Source organism: Sinohyriopsis cumingii, unplaced genomic scaffold (genome assembly GCF_028554795.1).
Source record: "Sinohyriopsis cumingii isolate HCF-2022 unplaced genomic scaffold, ASM2855479v2 utg001414l, whole genome shotgun sequence".
Taxonomy (NCBI): Eukaryota; Metazoa; Mollusca; class Bivalvia; order Unionida; family Unionidae; genus Sinohyriopsis; species Sinohyriopsis cumingii.
This window is the reverse complement of record NW_028315997.1, coordinates 274,273-293,155: the sequence shown is the minus strand read 5'-3', so window position 1 is coordinate 293,155 and position 18,883 is coordinate 274,273.

Below are 18,883 nucleotides of genomic sequence, written 5' to 3'. Positions count from 1 at the left end.
CCTGAGATCGCTTTCACTCCTTCAGCTCACCGTAGAATGTCTTATTTGGAAGCCGGTCTACTGACATCATGGTGATGTAGCCTGCCAATCTCAGATGTTGTTTCGTCAACAGAGTGTGGATGCTTGAAATGCCTGCCCATGTGAGAACCTCAACAGTTAGTGTCCGTGTCTCTTCCGTACAAAATCTGTATCACCAAGATGGATGAGACTCCACCAGGTAGAGCGATTCTGTGTGTGATCATACCAAGACTCAGCGTCTTTGTTAAAGTATTTAAGGTATGGCTTGAGGGAATTTTTGAAGCATTTCTTCTGACCACCCTGAGATCACTTTCCCTCCTTCAGCTCGCTGTAGAATATCTTCTTTGGTAGCCCGTCGACTGACATCCTGGTGACGTGTTACGAAACACCCAAATCCACTCAAATCCACACCAAATCCACACCAAATCGCAATTTGTCTGTCGTCTCATCTCTAAATTGCAACGGTACCTCCCCTCCCCCCATTTGTAAAAAAAAAATTTAAAACAAATCTTTTTCCACAAATCGAATTATTTTTTTATTGTGCAGTTTTACACAGTTCTATTGGGTTAGGTCTATTTAGACTGACGAGAAACCTATAAATTGGTATCATATTTGTCAAATTCGGTGGTTGTTTAAGATTGATATGACTTATTTGCCAGTATGGAAGACGTTAGTAGTGAATGGGGATACCTTAGGGACAATGGGACTTAGCATTAAAAACACCCCTGGGACAATCTAGGGACAATGGAAATTTAACATGGAGAAAAATCGTGGGTCACTCTAGGGGCAATGGAAATTTAACATGGAGAAAAATCGTGGGTCACTCTTTGGACAATGGGAATTTAACATAGAGTTTGGGTTTGTTTAGGGACAAGGGGAATTGAATATGGGATTTTTTTTTTTTTTTTTAAATTTTTTAAAAAAAAAAAGGGGGTGGGCAATTGAAAGGCTATCTCTTTTTGAGAAATATGGCTGGCCCTGAAAAGGGCCTTTGGGTTTTCTTCTTCTTCTTCTTCTTATTCTAATTTCTTCTTTTGCTCCACCAACTTCTTATTTTCTCTCCTACACTCTTTCTCTTCTTTTCTTTCTTTTTTTTTCTCCTCCTCTTCTTTCTTCTTGTCTTCCTCCTCTTCTTTCTTCCTCTTTTCATTTTCTTCTTCTTTTTCAATTTTTTCGTTCCATTTGCGTATTCTTATCCTTTCCTCTTCATCCTCCTTCTCCTCCTTTATCTCTTTCATGACACTACATATCTTATCCTTTATCTTTCTTAAATTATTAATTTCCATCTTTACACGATGGGGACTATAGGAATAGTGGTCTTCAACTAGTCTTATTAACATCTGCTCCATCATTGCTAAATTGTCTACAACGTCTTGCAATGTTTGCATCTTGTCCATTTGGTTAGAAGCCATCTTCTAGAATGGTTCGAAGGACGAACGTGGTGGGTTCTTATAGTGAAAGCGCGGACGTGAAGGAAAACATCCCCCTAAAAACGTAAAATTGATCTTACCTAGATCATGACCAAACAACGCGCGGACGTGAAGGAAACATCCCCTACTTTCTCATTTCATATAATAAAACCAAAACTATACTCTCCACATACGCTAAGAAACAATAAATAAACCCATAATCTACTATTCACACAAACATACCTGAGCTCTTACAAACGCTAATACACAAACACATACCCTCACATTTTTTAAAAAAGAGTCAGTGTTTATATTCACACTACTCTACCTACACACATTGGCAAATGGATCGTTATTTCTTTTCTTGAGTATTGGGTAGCCCTGAAAAGGGCTGTTTTTTTTTTGAACTTCATGGACACCTGGTTAATGGTGGCACCTTCCAGGCCTGGCGCCACATACACATCTTATCCCCCAGTTACTTTTTACCTTTTGGGGGGAGAGAGCAGAGGCAGGATATGTGGCTTCAGAATCCCAATTTTCGCTCTTTGGGATTCTGAAATTTCTTCTTCTTCTCTCCTTTTCCTCCTCCTCCTCTTCTTTGTATCTTCTCTCTTCCTCTTTGTATCTTCTTTCCTCTTCTTCTTTATATCTTCTCTCCTCCTCTTCTTTGTTTCTTCTTTCCTCCTCCTCTTTTATCCTTCCCTCTTCCACAATGGCTTCCGCGGCCAGTTCATTTAATATGCGCCTGGCATATTCCAGATGCACATGAAAATTGATCTTACCTAGATCATGACCAAAAAAACAACAACGCGCGGACCTAAAAGAAACACTCACTTTTTATGCTACCCATCATTATTTTAAATTTTTTTATAAATCACTTCAATAGACTATCCACATACGCAAAGCAATCCAATCTAACCCCAAATATACACCTCAAACACCAAAAAAGACATTATTTTAATCTACTATTGACCCAAACTTACGTGAACTGTTACTAACACAAACACCTACACTCTCACTATCAATAAAGAGTTAGTGTTTATTTTCACACTACTCTACCTACACATTGGCAAATGGATGGTTATTTCTTTTCTAGAGTATTGGGTAGCCCTGAAAAGGGCTGTTTTTTGTTTACTATGGCATTCTTTTTAGTTTCTAAGAATGTGATGTCCTCTGAGGATAGACTTTCTGGCGATAGGTCTGCTTCTTCGGAAAGAGAAGAAGAACTCTTTGGTGTCGATACGACAATCGACAAAGCCTCTGTCAGCTTCAGGTTGCTGCTGCTGCTGCTGCTGTTGCTGCTGTTGCTGCTGTCTCTGAAGTCTGTACTTCTCTGTCCATTCTTCTTTTTCCCTGTTCATTTCTTCTCTGAAGAGCTCTTCTATCAGGTCTTCAGTGATTTTTAACATTCTCACATTCTCTATTTCTTCTGGCTTCGGTATCAGACTGTGTCTGATCCTATGCAAATTCACGTAGGCTTCGTTGAGCTTAGCTAGTTTGGAACACATCTTCTTAGGAGGATGAGTCAACAATGGATGGTTAGACTGGAAACAACCCCGGTTCTTAAAGTCAAAGCGCGGACGTGAAGGAAAACATCCCCCACACGGATTTCGAGCCGCAACGTTCAGTGAGTGTCATGAGAGGGATAGTAAGAAGTCAAAGAGCATGAATCCAACATTCTTATAGGTAAACAAACCACAAAGGCATTTTTTTTTCAAAACACAACATTTTTTATTCAAAAATCACTTAACACTAACCAACAACAACTCTAACATATTTTAAACAATAATCCAATATGATAACATCAAACATTTTTTCTTCAAATACAGTCTACTTTAAACAGGGCTGACAACGTTGTGAATGAAATTGTGATTTCCACTGTTGGAAATCATTAGGCCATTGATGGACACTACGTTTCCTAGCTCGAGACAAAAGATAAGCATAATGGTCACAAAACCATCGATCTACTTTCACATCGTTTCTAGAAGAAGAACGAGGATCAAAATGAGTCACTAAATGTTCTAAGGAATAGCCAAGGCTGCGATGATGCAGAAAATACACACAGTACTGTCCACACACCAAGGAATCTGTGCCTTGTAATTTCACATTATTGAATCGGGTGGTTTGAGCATTTCTTCTCATAAAGTCGATGATATCGTCTTCCAAAGGAGGCAATCCGTACGAATCGAAATATTCCACACATCCTTCTTGAGGAAAGTAGACGGCTACCCAGTGGGTTCCTGGGAGATGACTGTCGTCCGTGTTGATCACGTAAGCTAGATGGTCTTGAGGTTTGCGATGAGGGAGTTCATCTTTAGCACAGACAACAGGATTCCAAGAAGACGTATACGAACTGTGGTTCAAAAGGTAATAAAGTTCCCAAGTATCCATTGATTTGTGTTGTTTTTTCTTCTTCACAGGTAATAATAAGTCGTCAATTCGATCCTGACTTTTTGCTTGAAAATGTCTGACAAATAACCGTTTCTTCGTTTCGTCTCCTCACTCTGATTCAGGAGAGCTTCGATACGATGGATCTCTTGAGTGGTTAATGGTGGACAAGAATGTTCACGCAAGTCTTTATACCACTGGTGTAGCACGTCTTCGTCCGAGATGAGACTCCAAGCCTCGTCCAGATACTCGTCCAGTTTTTCTTCTTGACTTAACATCAGACATTTATCGTGTTGAATTTGACTGGGATGAGCGTTTTGACATCCATAGCAATTTTTCTTGATCAATTCCGTCATTTTTTCGACCAAGTGTTTGGCAAAACAGGAGACTAAATGGGCTTCTTGTTCTGTCCATCTTGACTTCATCATGATATCTTCTTTGTCTTTGTCTTGGGATTCTTCTCCTTCCACGGTTTCCTCACATTCCATCTCCAAAGTTTCTCCACTAGGTAAAGAGGGAGAACAGTCTTCCATGGCTTCTAATAATCTAGAATGACTTCTCTCAAACTGTTGATTTCTATCGTATTATCGAATTCTGCATACAGGATGACGTTCACTGTCTCTGGCAGAGGATTTGCAAACTGAAGTTCCACACGAATCTGGCCGGATTTTATAGGGTGGAAATGTCCCTCGTCGCTGCCTTGGTCTGGAGTGAAATCAAAAGCCCACAAAGCGTAACCGCCTGCGTAATCCTCGTACGTAATGCCGTGACTGGTGTTGGTTCCTAACTGGCCCGTGGCTTCGTACAGGGACAAGTACGATCTCAAGTAATTCATTTTATTGAGAGAAAAGTCAGGTTCGAAAGGTCGGGTACACAAGGTCTTGCCATCGCGACTGACTTCGATTTTCTTCACGTTGTAGTGTTGAAAGTAGAAAGGATTTTCAGCGAAGGCTCCGTTGAAGGCTGCATTCGAGACCATACCAAGGATTAAACGTTTGGGTAACTGTCCTTGGAACAGATGATCTTCGATTTTGGAATGCTGGTTAGCAGGAATGGTGAACGTTTTCACTTCCACACGTTGTATGGGATATTTGGCGGTCGTTCTGCTCAACGTCTGACTGATGTCGTTTCCCACTTTAGGTAACACTTCCACGCGTCGTACGTAGAGTTTGGCCTCCTCGATTTTGCTTTTGGGATTGCCAGTCTTAGTAGCAGTATCATCAGCCAACAAATGGAAAGCGGCACTGCTGCGATTCAGTCTCAAGCGGACATTGACTCCGTTTAGCAAATATTTCTCTTGCAACCACATGTCCAGATGTAAACGATCCATCAGTTCTAAACTCATTCCATCTTTGATTCTGGTTCGTCTTTCCCCAAAGCCGTCATTGTCACCTGCGTCAGCTATCTTTAACTTGCCCGCTTCGTCAAGTTCCCACAGCACGCAGGCATTGAGATGAGTATTCTTGGCATCTGTTCCGTACGTCAAGAGATTTTCCAGGTAGGCACGGTAAGGGTATGTATCCATGCTGCTGCTGACTAGTTTGTTATTCAAGTACAGGTCCACTGAGCTGAACAAGGAATGCATGAAATTGTTGACGGGAGCTATAATCTCACTGTCTCCTACTGTATCATTATCCTTATCTAGAACTTTGACTTTCAGGTACAAGTAACTGCTATTCAGATCGATGTAATCTTCGGGCTGTCCTTTGATTTCAAACTCGATGGGAGCGGAATCGGCCAATGAGGAGACGGGATGAAATTCCACCCATTGGGATTCTTGCATCGTCATCATGGTAGGGGGCATGGCAAACAGATCCAGTTCCGTCTTGGAACAGGCGCAAGACTCTCGGTGCATCATTTTTTTGTTGCTGTGTCTCAATAATCGAAAACGTCTAAGTCTCGGACGGTTCTTCTTTTCTTGATCTTTCTCGCTTGAAGTCTGGTGAAAGGATGTTTTCTTCGTCGTCGTCTCTTTCTGCCTTGTCCTTGCTGAATGCCTGACTCGGTAGCGTGCAGGGCATTTATAGGTGTTTCTTCGCGACCCAAAATGTCTTTGTCCGTTTGCAGCAAGACATTTTTACCAGCCCTCATGAAGGCTTCTTTAGGGTTTTGATGTCGATGATGACATTTTGGAGAAATTCTTTGCCTTGCGTCAGTGCCGCATCTTTCAAGGCGTGCAATCCGCGTGTCACCATCGGTTTCAACACCGGGGCCACCGAACGAAAGGCGGATTTTAACATGTCTCCTAAACCGTGTCCTCGCTGTAGAGCAACCCCTCGGTACACTGGATACACGACTTACGAGTCGTGAGAGAACCGTTTACGAAAATGGAGTTTCACCGTGACTTTTCCTTTGGTGAATGGAATATTTTGTCCCAAATCTCCTTTTACAGCAATGTTGACCGTGTCCAAATACGACTTGCTGACAGGCAAATAGTGAGGATGGACAAATTCGCGGTGGACGTGGTAAGTGTTTCCACCTTCCTCGTCAGTGGCCATGGCAGAATTTACTTTGAAAGGAATGACACGCAGTAACGGCGCGGAGGTGTGTCCCACCACGTTGTACTCCACCACATCGGAGTATACGAAGATCAAATTCAGTCCTTGGTTCAGTTCTACTGGGTAACGAAAATACCTCGCAAAATGCAAGTTGTTGTCAATCTCTGCGATGTGAATTTGTTTGGTCTGCTTATCCGTGACCAAATTGAGGTCTCCACCCAAAATGTCATACAATCCAGGGCAAAATTTAATACGTATACTTTTTTCCTCACTATCAAATCTGATGAGTAGACGGTGAGACTGTTTGTGGTACTCGATGGTGACACGTTTTTTCAGAACTTTCTCAAAGGTTGCATAGAATTTGTCAGCGATGGCCTCCACCAGATGTTGACCACTAAAATAATGGCCTGAATTAATTTTAAAGTGATACACGTAAAGAGGAGGAGAAGGGTCACTGCTGCTGCGAGGTATTGGGTCCTTCGCAAGATGTGATCTATGTTGAGAAGTGGCCGTCATGGTTTGCTGCAGTGCTGGGTCCAGAATTTCGACGTCAAAAGTGTTTTGAGTTTCAGTGATGTTTTTGATTTGTGTTGGGTGAATCATTTCTACCAAAGCCACTTCCCAATGGGCTTCGTGATCTAAGGGGATGGCCTGAGGTAATTTGGCCGTGTAACAGCACAACGTGTTGTTGGGAAACACCTCCATGGAACTGTCACTGGGTAAGGTTAAGTAAAATTGGTTTTCGTGACTCATAATTCCAGAGGTCTGTAGCTGTCCGAGGGGTTATTACTGGACGTCAGAGGCTTGTCTCCGCTCAAAATGGGGTTCTGGTTGTGGTTGGAGTGGTGACTGGCACTGGCACTGGACACAAGGTTCCCGTGGTTCCCGTTGGAAGAGAATTTCAGGGAGGGATTGGGAAGCAGGTAACCGATGCAACTGCTCAATAAGATGGTCCACAATTGTTTGTCTTCTTGTTGCAAACTCAAATTGGCGATGGCTGCCCCGATGACACAATACACCACGAAGATTTGGCAGAAAAAGACGATTTGCGTTTTAGGCACACGTTCTCCGCACCACACCCACAAGGGTTGTTTTTGTAAATCTTGCACAGAAGAACTAGGTGAAGGAGGAGTGGTCGACGTAGCTGCGTCTGTGTGAAAGGGCATGATGGTCACTTCTTTTTATAGTCGATGACTTGCGAAGCGTCGATCCAAGAATCAAAACTGGGTGGATATCCTTTCCAACGTACTTTGACTTCTTTGACACGTCGTTTGCCCACTTTACGGGTTCTGCGTTCGAGAATGCTTTCGATGTCGTACACGTCGTCTTCTTTTTTGGTTACACGTTGTAACTCGGGCAAATAAAACGTTCCTTTGAGCACTTCTCCGTTCATGTCTTCCAATTTATAGACGGCAGGATGACGGCCATGCACTCGTCCAGTGACGCGAAACAATTTGGTCGTCCAGTTAGGTAAGTAACCTTTGTCGAAAGTGCGTTTGGTTTTGCCAATGCGCACCCAATCTCCTACGGCCAACTCTCCACTTTTCTTGGGGACAGCCCTCGTCGGGGACGTACCAAACAGGCGCTCAAACACTAACACTTCGTTCTCGGGAGTCACTTCTTGCGGGGCACGTCCGATGCTTCGATGGTAAGATTGGTTGTACGCTTGCACCAGGTGCGGTAAGATGTCGATGTACTTCAGAGTGTGGTGATGCGTAAAATATTTCCACATGCGTTCTTTCAAAGTGCGTTGAAAACGTTCCACGATGCTGGCTTTGGTTTCGGGATTCTCGGTGGTAAAAAAATGAATGTCACGTTTCTTTAATTCTTTTTGGAAAGCTTGGTTCAGAAATTCGGTGCCTTTGTCCGTTTGCCATCGAAGAGGGTGACGACCGCTTTGTTTCAACACCCGTTGCAGGGCTCGCACTAACTCGCTGCTCGATTTGGAAGTCAAGGGCACGACCCAGGCAAATTTGGAAAAGACGCCGATGACACAAAACGAATATTTGTAGCCACGATTGTAGCTGGCCAAATGAGAGACATCGGCTAAATCGGCTTGCCATTGATGATCGATGCCTTCCACTCGGGTGCGACTTCTGGCAAACTTGCGTCGAATGGGTTTGTGTAAAGTGTAGGTAGCTTCTTCTTGTAACCATCGTTGCACTTGAGGTAAACGGAGACTTTTCAGTCGCGTTTTGGCAGCACGATACAATTTTTGAACTCCTGCGTAACCTGCAGGATGCGAGTGATCGTAGTAAATGCTGGCTAAGCCTTTTTCCATTTTTGGTGTGTTGGTTGGTGTGTTAATAAGGCACCCACTGTTGGAAGATGCTACTCTTTTTCTCTTGGGGTATTTTCTTGGATTGCAATGCTTTGCGTGTGCGACCAGCAATAGGTGTCGAAGAGCAGGATGTCTGAGCGGGGGATATCGGTTCTTGTTTCACTTCTGTCTTCACTTTCTTTTTCTCTTGTGATGAAGAAGGGGTGGCCATCATCTTTTTAATCCGTCCAATTCTGGAGGTAGGTGGTGTTGTTAACTTGCGTACTTTTTCAGGTGGAGTTTGAAACCCTTCTTCTTCTTCTTCTTTTCTTTTTTCTGTCTTGGTCACTGGTAGTGGTGGTACTGGTACTGGTACTGGTGATGGTGCTGGACTTTTCATCAAGGTCTTAAAATCTTTCAGAGTGGGTAGAGCTGTTTCGTCTAAAGCTTTCTGGTGAAAGAGTTGCAGTCGTTGCAAGAGTTGACCGTACTTTTGCGATTTTTCTGTTTCGGACAAATCTTGGCGATCCATCAAGGTCTTCAGTTCGTGTTGTAACTGGGACATCTCGCTCAAATGGGGATTGGGAGGTAAATGCGGGGTGCGTTGTTCTTGCCTCCGATGGTATTCCATCCATCGTTTGTAAGGCACTAAAGCTAGTTTTCGTCCTTCCATGGGGTTGTCAGAGGTCGATTCTGAGATTTTGGGACTTTCGAAGGCCTTTTTATCTTGCTCCCACCAGTCCTCCCAACATGGTTCCCAAGACTCCTTTCAGTATGAGGCCTAACAAGAGAGGCAAAATACCTCCACGTTGCACTAACATCTTCTTTTTTTGACGAATGGGAATTTTCTTTTGAACCATTTGGCGAAGAACGTGACGATGTTTGCCTAAGCATTGTTTCTGGTGTTTGGACAAAGGGATCGTGCCTTACAAATCGTTCAAACAACATTCGCACACGGTATCGATGACCTCTTTGGAGGCCGATTGAATGAGTTTTTTTCGTAGCTGTGGAGAATCTTTGGACAGGACAGATAACATGTCCCCATGTTTGACTAAACGTGGAGGCAATCCTTTCCTTTTCTTTCCTTGGGGTTTTCTGGAGGGTGACATCTTTGCTTGTGGGTTCCGGGACATTCACCAAACAGACACTAACGTCGATGACTTAACACACACCCTTTTATCTTTTTTGGGACTATCGCTTTGTCATAAAGGTGACAATGTTTTTCCCACAATCGCCAAGGAATCCTCCCCTTTGTTGACGCCTCTTTTTCTTGGAACGACTGTCTTTTCTTAGGGTAATGTCGATGCTTGACTAAGCGCTTTGTCGGATGACACGTCTGCCTTTGTCTCTTTCTTTTTTGGCTTCTTGGAGGTGACATCTTTTACAAGTTCACTGATACCCCTACTTGGTCACAGGCCTTTTTTATACTGGAACGCGTCGCCACTGATTGTCTTTACGTCGTATCAGTTTGAGGACAGGCATGACACGTCGTGCAGGGGTACGTAACGGACTAAATCGAGCCAGTTCTTGCTTGGACAAATCCAGTAAACTTTGTAACATGCCCGATCTTTCTTGGACTTTGATTTTGGGAGAAGGTACTTTGTGAGCAGCAGCCACTGCCACTAAATTAGAGGGTCCTGCCACTGGGGATGTTCTTTTGGGGGTCATCAACGGAGAAGTTCTTGGAGTAATCAACGTCTCCAAGTACTCTTCAGTTCTGGGTGTCATTAACGGAGAAGTGGATAAACGTGAGGCTGCCGGAGACGCAGTCACCGCTGTGGCAGGTCGTGGTTTGCGAGTGTAAGGTTGCGTCCTGGCCGAAGTACCTTTCTTGCGACTAGTTTTCTTCTGTGGACTTTTCTTTTTCTGGGGGCTTCTTTTCTTTTTCGGGGGTGGTGGTGTCTGGTCAGAGGAGGGTCCTGCCACTGGAGAAGTTCTCCTTGGGGACCTGGTCTTTTTCTTCTTCTTGGAGCTTCGTTGGACTTTTTTCTTGGGGATAACTTTGGGGGCATTAGGATCCCATCTTAAGAGAGAGCGAATGATGACCCCTCCTAGAGTACCGCTCCCTCCAGGTTTCAAAATGATTTGTTTTTTGGTTTGAGTGTCGATGCGGGGATCGGCCAGTTGGACCAAAGCGACTTTGTTTCGATCGAAAAAGCGTTGGGTTTGATGAGGAATCTGAATGATTCCTTGGAGTAATTGACGTGCCGTCACCGTGAACCATCGTAAGACTTCTTTGAGACTAGCTTCTAAGACACGGGCTCGTGTTTGTGGATTTTTTTCTCGACTGATACCATACAAGGCACGAATCAATTTGACGGGAAGATGCGACTGAAGGGACGTCATGTTCACACTGTGTGAGACAGACGAAAAAGGGTCTGAGGTTTTTATAGATTTTTTTTTATGGGGAGTGAAATGAAGTCGAGGACGGAGACGTGTACAGGACAGGCCCTCCGTCTTGGCACCAGTGGTGAAACAAGTGGGTACGAAATCGCAAATCCTCGGGGGTCGTAGGTTTCAAATCGACGAGTAAATAGGCGTGTGGCGTTTGAGTGGCATCGTCGTACGCCTGAGTCAGCCAAGGCGTTCCTAACTGTTTGGCTAAGACTTGCACTTGCGATTTATCTCGAGGGCTTTTAAACAAGACCACGTAATGCGCATTGAGACTGATGGTGCGATGGGCTTTACTTTGTTGAAACAAATTTTGGGTGATGTAAACGACACTGGCATTACGGTGATGCCCTTTGCGCGTGAACCACAGTTTAATTTCTTCTTCGTCTTCTCCTAACATGTCGTCGAAAATGACCAAATGGGTTTGACGGGAGTCAGAGACGATGCCGTCGTCTTTTTTAGGAATGCCTTCCACAAACACGATGGAATCGCCTTGACTTTCTCGCAAGAGGTTGTACGCCGATTGCCACTCTTTGTAACACCACACGATCCGTTGAGGTGGTCGATCGATCAAATGATGTTTATGTTCGATCAAACGTTTGACGAATTCGGTTTTGCCTGAACCGCTAGGTCCAGCAATGAGCATGCTAAAGGGATGGCGAAGATACAAAGCCTCCCAACTGGCACGATCTAAGTGTTCGTCGATGACTTTGACAGTAGAGGAAGAGGGAGCAGAGACAGCAGAGGTAGCCATTATGTGAGAAATGTCACTTGTGACACGAAAAACAAACAAGACAATAGTTTATATACTTTTTCAGAACACGTTTATTGAATGTTTTTTTTCAAACATGAATACGAAAGACAAAAATACATAAAAGCCAAAGGCTTAAGTACAAGGATAAAAGGCACATGATAACCATTAACGTGGAATAAACACAAGTGTCTGTACAACATGTTTTGGGTAATGTTTTAACCAGTTCTATAGTAGGGGGTAAGGTCACACAAGTGTCCTCCCGAAAGGGTCTTTCAGGTCTGTCCACGACAGTCCTGTCCTGGGTGACGGGTTCTTCTGGCACCGTCACTAACACGGGTTGAAAAGTAACTTTTTTCCTTGAACAACTCTCGTGCATACTGGGCCACTTCTTGGGTCCAAGCCTAAAAACCCCGTTCTTTCCAGGCACGGACATCTGTCCAATGGGGATGTAAGTCACAAGCTACACACACATCGTCATACACGTCTTGGGTAGCTAAAAGTTGACGAATCTTTTTTTCCTGTTGAGGTCGAGAAGTATCCAGATGAAAACGCAAGGCTTTGAGCAAAAGGAGTTTTTCGTGACCATTTAAGGCCATTGAGGTGGTAAGTACTGATCGTAAAGAGTCCACAAAGAATCGGCTGGTAAACGAAATCCCAGAAAACAAGTCACTAAGACACACACTACTTGTCGTCCCAAATTGAATGGATACAGTTCTTGTAATAATCGATGGTAATGATCCACGGTTTGAATATGGTCATTGAGTACCTTCCACGGAATCTGTTGGATTACATACGACATAAGTCGTGGCATGGCAGCCTGTTTTTATAGTCTCTTTGTTTCGAAAAGAATACACGTACTTTCTAGCCAGACATCTTCGTTCTCCAGTGGGGAATCTAAATGTTGCATACTGTAACCGAGACGTCAGACTTTGTTTAGGAGTTGCCTCTTCCACTAAGTAGATTCCACGTAAAATATGTCTGTAATCCTTTACCTTGTCTTCCTCAATGTGTTGTATTAGGTGAATCTCGAAGTAACCAAAATGATCAACACGTGGATCATCGGGAGCCTGGAAGTATTGAACAAGGTCTGACCACTGAAACAATTTCTGACGAATCAGTTCTCTTATACCATTCAGGTACCAGTGCTTAAAGATCTGGTGGCGTAACGGATGCAATTGTTCTTTACGTTTCACTTGTATTTTGACCAGCTCTCGGTAAATGCGTTCTCTCAACTCCACAGGCAAAGCACAAATGTTCTCTTGTAAAGTATCCATGAACAGATTATGGTAAGTTACTTCAATGTCTCGGTCCCACTAAGGGTAAGTAATGACAATTCGGTGACCATCGAGCATGTTCTACGTAGGCCGAATCTTGCGGTTCCCAGTGGTGAAGTGACACACCGCAACTGAAGCACTTGACTTTATCTCCTTCGCCCAAGTAGAAAAATCCGGCTCTGGCTAATTCTTCGGGGGTCGGTCCTCCCAGATACTTAGGCCATTTTCCTTTGAACGATTGAAGACGATTTTCAAAGTCGCAGTATTCCGACAAACGCACAGGAAACGAATATTCGTCTTTCACAGGTTCGTTTCGATGAGGGTTGGGTGACATGAACAGGAGTTTGCTCAGGGCTGGATGACATCCGTAAGGTGGTAGACGTGAAGGTGAACATTCCCCTTTAAAACGAAACCCAGTAAAATGTCCAAGAGGACGAGCGGCATCACTTTCGCATCCCTCAGGTTTGACACGCACAGCATCACTTTCCATGATAGGGGTAGGGACACTAAAGTTCCCATGATGCTTTACGACATCGCTCAGGTCACAAAGCTTGAATTGTGCCTTTCTAAACAACTTGTTCTGTGTTTCTCTGAAAGTATTCATCTTGTTTGCTCGGTCTTGGTAGTCACAATGAACTATCCATCTTGAACATAGCCCCCTTTTTATACTAGTCGCAATGCAGTCTCCAGCTTGTACATCTTTCCTTTTTTACGTTTTTTATGTCTTGTTTCGGAAGGAGCAGCAGGGGGGGGGGGGCGAATCCGACATTTTGTCCAATCGTTATTTTGCTTAATTATTACTTTCTGCACTCAGCGGATCCGGTGTCGTCAGCGCCTGGTAAAAAAAAAACGACGTCGTCGTCGTTGTCATCGTCGAGGGGCCAAATCGACAATTGTCCGGACGTCATTTGGTTTAATTAATACCTTCTGCGCGCCGATCCCCAGCGTCGTCAGCGTCCGATAAGCACATCGACGACCGCGTCGATGTCATCGCCCCCCCCTGCTGCTAAGTGGCTATTTGCAATTTAACCGAATATTTGGTCAAGTCCGATACGATATCGTGTCCGAGGATCATGTAAATTTATCGTTACAAATCCATGTGGGGTCGACTGAGCATGACTAAAAAAGTTTCGAAAAACATTAAAGTCCATGTCACCGCCGCACCATGTCTGCCAAATATTTCGTAGCGTGTGTGTATCAACGCCGTTGAATACAGCAAGAATATTACAGTTGTCTCTGATTACTTTTGGAATCTGAGTGTATCGTTGAGTGACATATATCACGTCGGTGTTTTTATGCCTGCCTCTGGAAAATATCCTAGCTGGGTTTTTTTGATTGTCTAACATAACATCATCGTACACGACTAGATTGTTGACGTCGCCATCAATATCATCGATACCTGGTGCATCATTGATATCTGTAATAAACTCAATAACATTTTTTTTAGCGATCGCTGATGCATTCTCGTTGAAATCTTTCAACACCTCGTAGCATCGTTGATCATCTACGCTAGGGGCGATTAAATACAACTTATCCCACTTCATCCATCTCATTATTAAATTAAGTAACAATTGCGTCTTGCCGGATCCAGATGGTCCGATGATAATCATCCGGATCGAGTTTGGTAACGCTGCAACATGCTTAACTGGTTCTCTTGTTTTAGTCGCTGAAAAGTCAATTATATTCATGTCTCTATACATAAATTATGGATCTATATTGTGTAAAGTGTAGAGTGCGTACTGGCACAAATGATATGACAACCGCTACAACAAAAAATAACAGATCGGCGCTTACTGGCAAGTGTGCACAATGCGGTGCAAAGAAATTTAGATTTATTTCTATTAGACCCGGAGATGTTTTAAAAAAAAGCGAGGAGGTGATATTGCAGCCAAGTTATCAAAACTCCCCGGAACACCGTGGGCAAAGTATCCAGGAGAAAAACACCTCCCAGGATATAGCTACTGTGGCCCCGGAACACGATTAGATATCAGACTCGATGATCAAAATCAGCCGCGACCCGGTGAGTATCCAATAAACGCTATCGACGAAGCATGTCGGATACATGATATAGCTTATCGTAGCGGTGATCTGCAACAGCGTCATATCGCGGATGTAAAATTAATTCACGCGTTAAATGCTATTCCCGATAAATCCGTCAAAGAAAAATTGGCCTCATGGTTGGTAAAATCGGCTATGAAAGGTAAATTAATGATTGGAAGCGGAGCTTCTCGCGCTGGTAATTGAAAACGCTAGCGTTTATAATAACAACATGGAATCCATCTATTATTCTCCGAGAGGATACTGGAAAGGAAAGGCCGCAATTGGTAAACTCGCAAGCGTTGCAAAGGTAACAAAGGCCACTGCGGCTAATTGGTTATCCAAACAGGCTATATGGCAAATTTATCTACCACCACCTAAACAAATCAACTTCTCGCGCTTTGATGTCAGCGTACCCAATGAAGTTCATCAAGCTGACATATTATTTCTGCCGCATGACAACGGTTACAAATACGCGCTAACCGTAGTTGATGTTGCGAGTCGATACAAACAAGCGGAGCCGTTAAAAACAAAGTCAGCAACTGAAGTAGCCGCTGCGTTTGAAAGAATGTATCAAAGAGGTCCTCTGCGCTGGCCAAATCTATTACAAGTTGATCCTGGTAGTGAATTTCGCGGCGCTGTTTTATCAACGCTGAAACATCATAGCGTCGCGATACGACGAGGTCATACTGCACTACATCGTGATCAGGCAATTGTTGAACGATTCAATCGGACTCTTGCTGAACGGTTATTTGGGTATCAATACGCGAAGGAATTCATCCAAGAAAAACGATCTCGTGAATGGGTTAAAAGGTTACCAGGCGTAATTGGAGCGTTAAATAACGAGATTACCCGAGCAATCAACATGAAGCCCAGCGACGCGATTAAATACGAGTACATACCCGGAAGATCAAAAATAGATAGCGTTTCCAAGCCGATTCTCGGCGATGTCACTGTTAGATATCTATATGAACCAGGAGAGCTTGAAGGCGGTAAAAAAAGAGCTACTGATCCTATTTGGAGTGTTACCACACATAACATATCAACGATAACACGATCAACTGGTAGACCACCGATCTATAGACTGGATTCAACTGCTCCTCAGCGCGGATTTACACGCGAGCAACTACAAGTGATACCTGACGATACTCAATTACCCCCGCGTGGTCTTAACTAGCGCCGTTGCGTCTATTGCACTCAAGACAGGTCAACCTCACATTGTTTTTAACATGACCGAGACTGTTATCGATTCTGTCCACGGTAAATTGGCGAGCGTCTTTATCCAAATAACGCCAGCGCATTACACAATTACAACTTGCGCAGTGATTATTATGTTGTTGTCGTAACGCAATTATTAATTCGGCATCAATATCAAAACGCCGCTGTTTTTTTTTATCCTGTTGGCGGTAACCCGAGAGTTTTCTATCAATGACGCTTGCATCGATGACTCCGTCAGTGACCCCGTCACCGGCTTCGTCACTGGCTTCGTCAATAACAATTCTTCGAAGCTGATTTATCCTTCGTACTCTGGACACTGCAAGATAGACTAGATTTGACCATTCGATGCGATTATCAACCATCCAAACAATTGTGTCCGTGATGGTTAGTCCCTGCGAGGAATGTATTGTTGTTGCGTATCCTAGCGTCCACGGGGATTTATCAGCACGTAGCGCGTCCTCGACGACGCTGATATCAACGAGCACAATATCATTCAGCACGAGAATTTGTTTTTCTGTCCGGCCCGGGATTTCAACTTCAATGTTCTGCCGCCGTGTATCCGCGGGTCTATAACATAACGGCACTGGACGCGTTGGAAACTTTTCCTTATGCAACGTAAACAACTTCCGCTGAAGTGTGTCCCTGACTATCTTTCTACTCGCTACAATCAAATCGTTTGGTCTCCATGTTTCCCAGAATTCATTTAACGGCGTTTCCGGAATCACCTCGCGGATTATTTCACACTGAATTCTATCCGGCTGTAATCTGATTAATTTTTTAACCCCGCGCAGTTGTTCATCAAGTGCCCGGTAATCAGTATCGGTTTCTTCATAATAGTCCACAAAACCCTTTAACCAATCATGTGGACCCCCGCCGACAAATGGTGGTGGTTGGCCATGGTCGCCACACATGACCACCGCTGTATTCGCGCGCAGCAACCACTCAAGAAACATTTGTAAAACGTCTAACGAAACAGTACATATCTCATCCCAGATGATAACCCCAGGAATAAATTTTTCACCCATTCGATCAGGAGTCCACTCACCGCCGCTGTATCGAAAAAAGCTGTGATAAGTAACGGCGTCAACATTTCGTTGTTTTATCTCTCGCGCTAGTCTATGGGTCGGTGTAAGCACGATTATACTTGCCCGCGTTCGAAATAATTCAATTGCCCGAGTCGTCTTTCCTGACCCGCCACAGCCGCTTAAATAAACCGTCTTGTGTCTACAAATTGGATCAGAACACGGTGGTGCATTAGACCATTCTGATAATTTATCACCGCGTAGGTAATTGTTTTCAACGGTGACATCTGCTGACGGGGAATAATCGCGTTGTATTTCATTTTTAATTCTCCATGTACCCCAACTCTCGTCTGGACTAGTAAACTCGGCTACGTTTCCCTTATACGCTACGTCAACATAAAACGAATCAACGGCCACTCTAACCGCGGTGTCGGGGAATCTATTTATCATCGAGAATAAATTGATAGCGGCGTAACCCAGCATAGACGCCCTCAAATGCGGGTATGCCGGGCTGTCTCCATCGCTGTAGGTAACAACTGTACCCAACCTTGTTCCATTGGACAAGAAAGCTGTTTCGCAGTTCACGTATCTATTTTTCGCCACTGCGTCCTTGATTACGAAATCATATTCTGCGTCATCTATAATCAGCCGTGAGCAATATCGTTTGTAGTCGCAGTTTTTTCCACCTTGTGTGAACTTACCGATTATTCTTCTACCGAGATCTTTTGCCTCGCGGTTTCGTTGGTTGAATATCCTCCTGCACCATTCGATGATATATTCCTCGTCGGCATCGATGTGTTTTCTGGATTCGTCAATTATGCTATCTAGACGCTCCGGTTCTGGTAACCAGACTTCAGTCTGCGCCCGGTATGATATAATCGCGTCACTGACAATCAACGATACAAGCATGCTACAATCAAGCATGTACCGTAGCAACGCTATTGGCAGCCACTTCTTTTCAGCCATGTGTCTACCGATCCAAATATAGCAACAGCGATGAAGTCCTGCCGCGAACTCAAATGATACTATGCGAGCGAATCCGGTTAAATCAAAATCAGGCAGTGGTCCATTAATAGCAACACGAGTCATTTCATGTCTGGGGTGTCCAAATCGTTTGAAATACTCAGCGGCGGATCCATACCCGAGAAAACTCGCTGGATAACAGGCAACCATATCAACGGAAATCATAGCGTCGCGGTTGTATTCAGTGTTCCATAGTCCACCGTGATAGTATTCCAAACAACTGGATTGTACATCCGGTAGAAATTCCTTGCGTGTTGGACTCCACGCATTTTTCCTCGCTGCAACATGAGCCGCAACCGATGGAATCGTAAAACAATTTGTTAGCAGTTGTTCATCATGCTCTTCAAATTCTATGGCGGTTTTTTTCATCCTGTTGTGAAACGCTTCAGTGCGATATAATTCGCCGTTTGGTCTTACAAACTGATCAAAGGTATCAGCGCTGCGAAGTAACCACACTGATACAGGGTCGTTTTTACACAAATAAGCGATAGCATCAAATAGTTTCCTCTCCGCGAGAAACCCGTTCTCTTCCAGGAATTCCCCCGGGATATACTTTACCGTTCTATCCCGTGGAAACACTATGATCGCGGG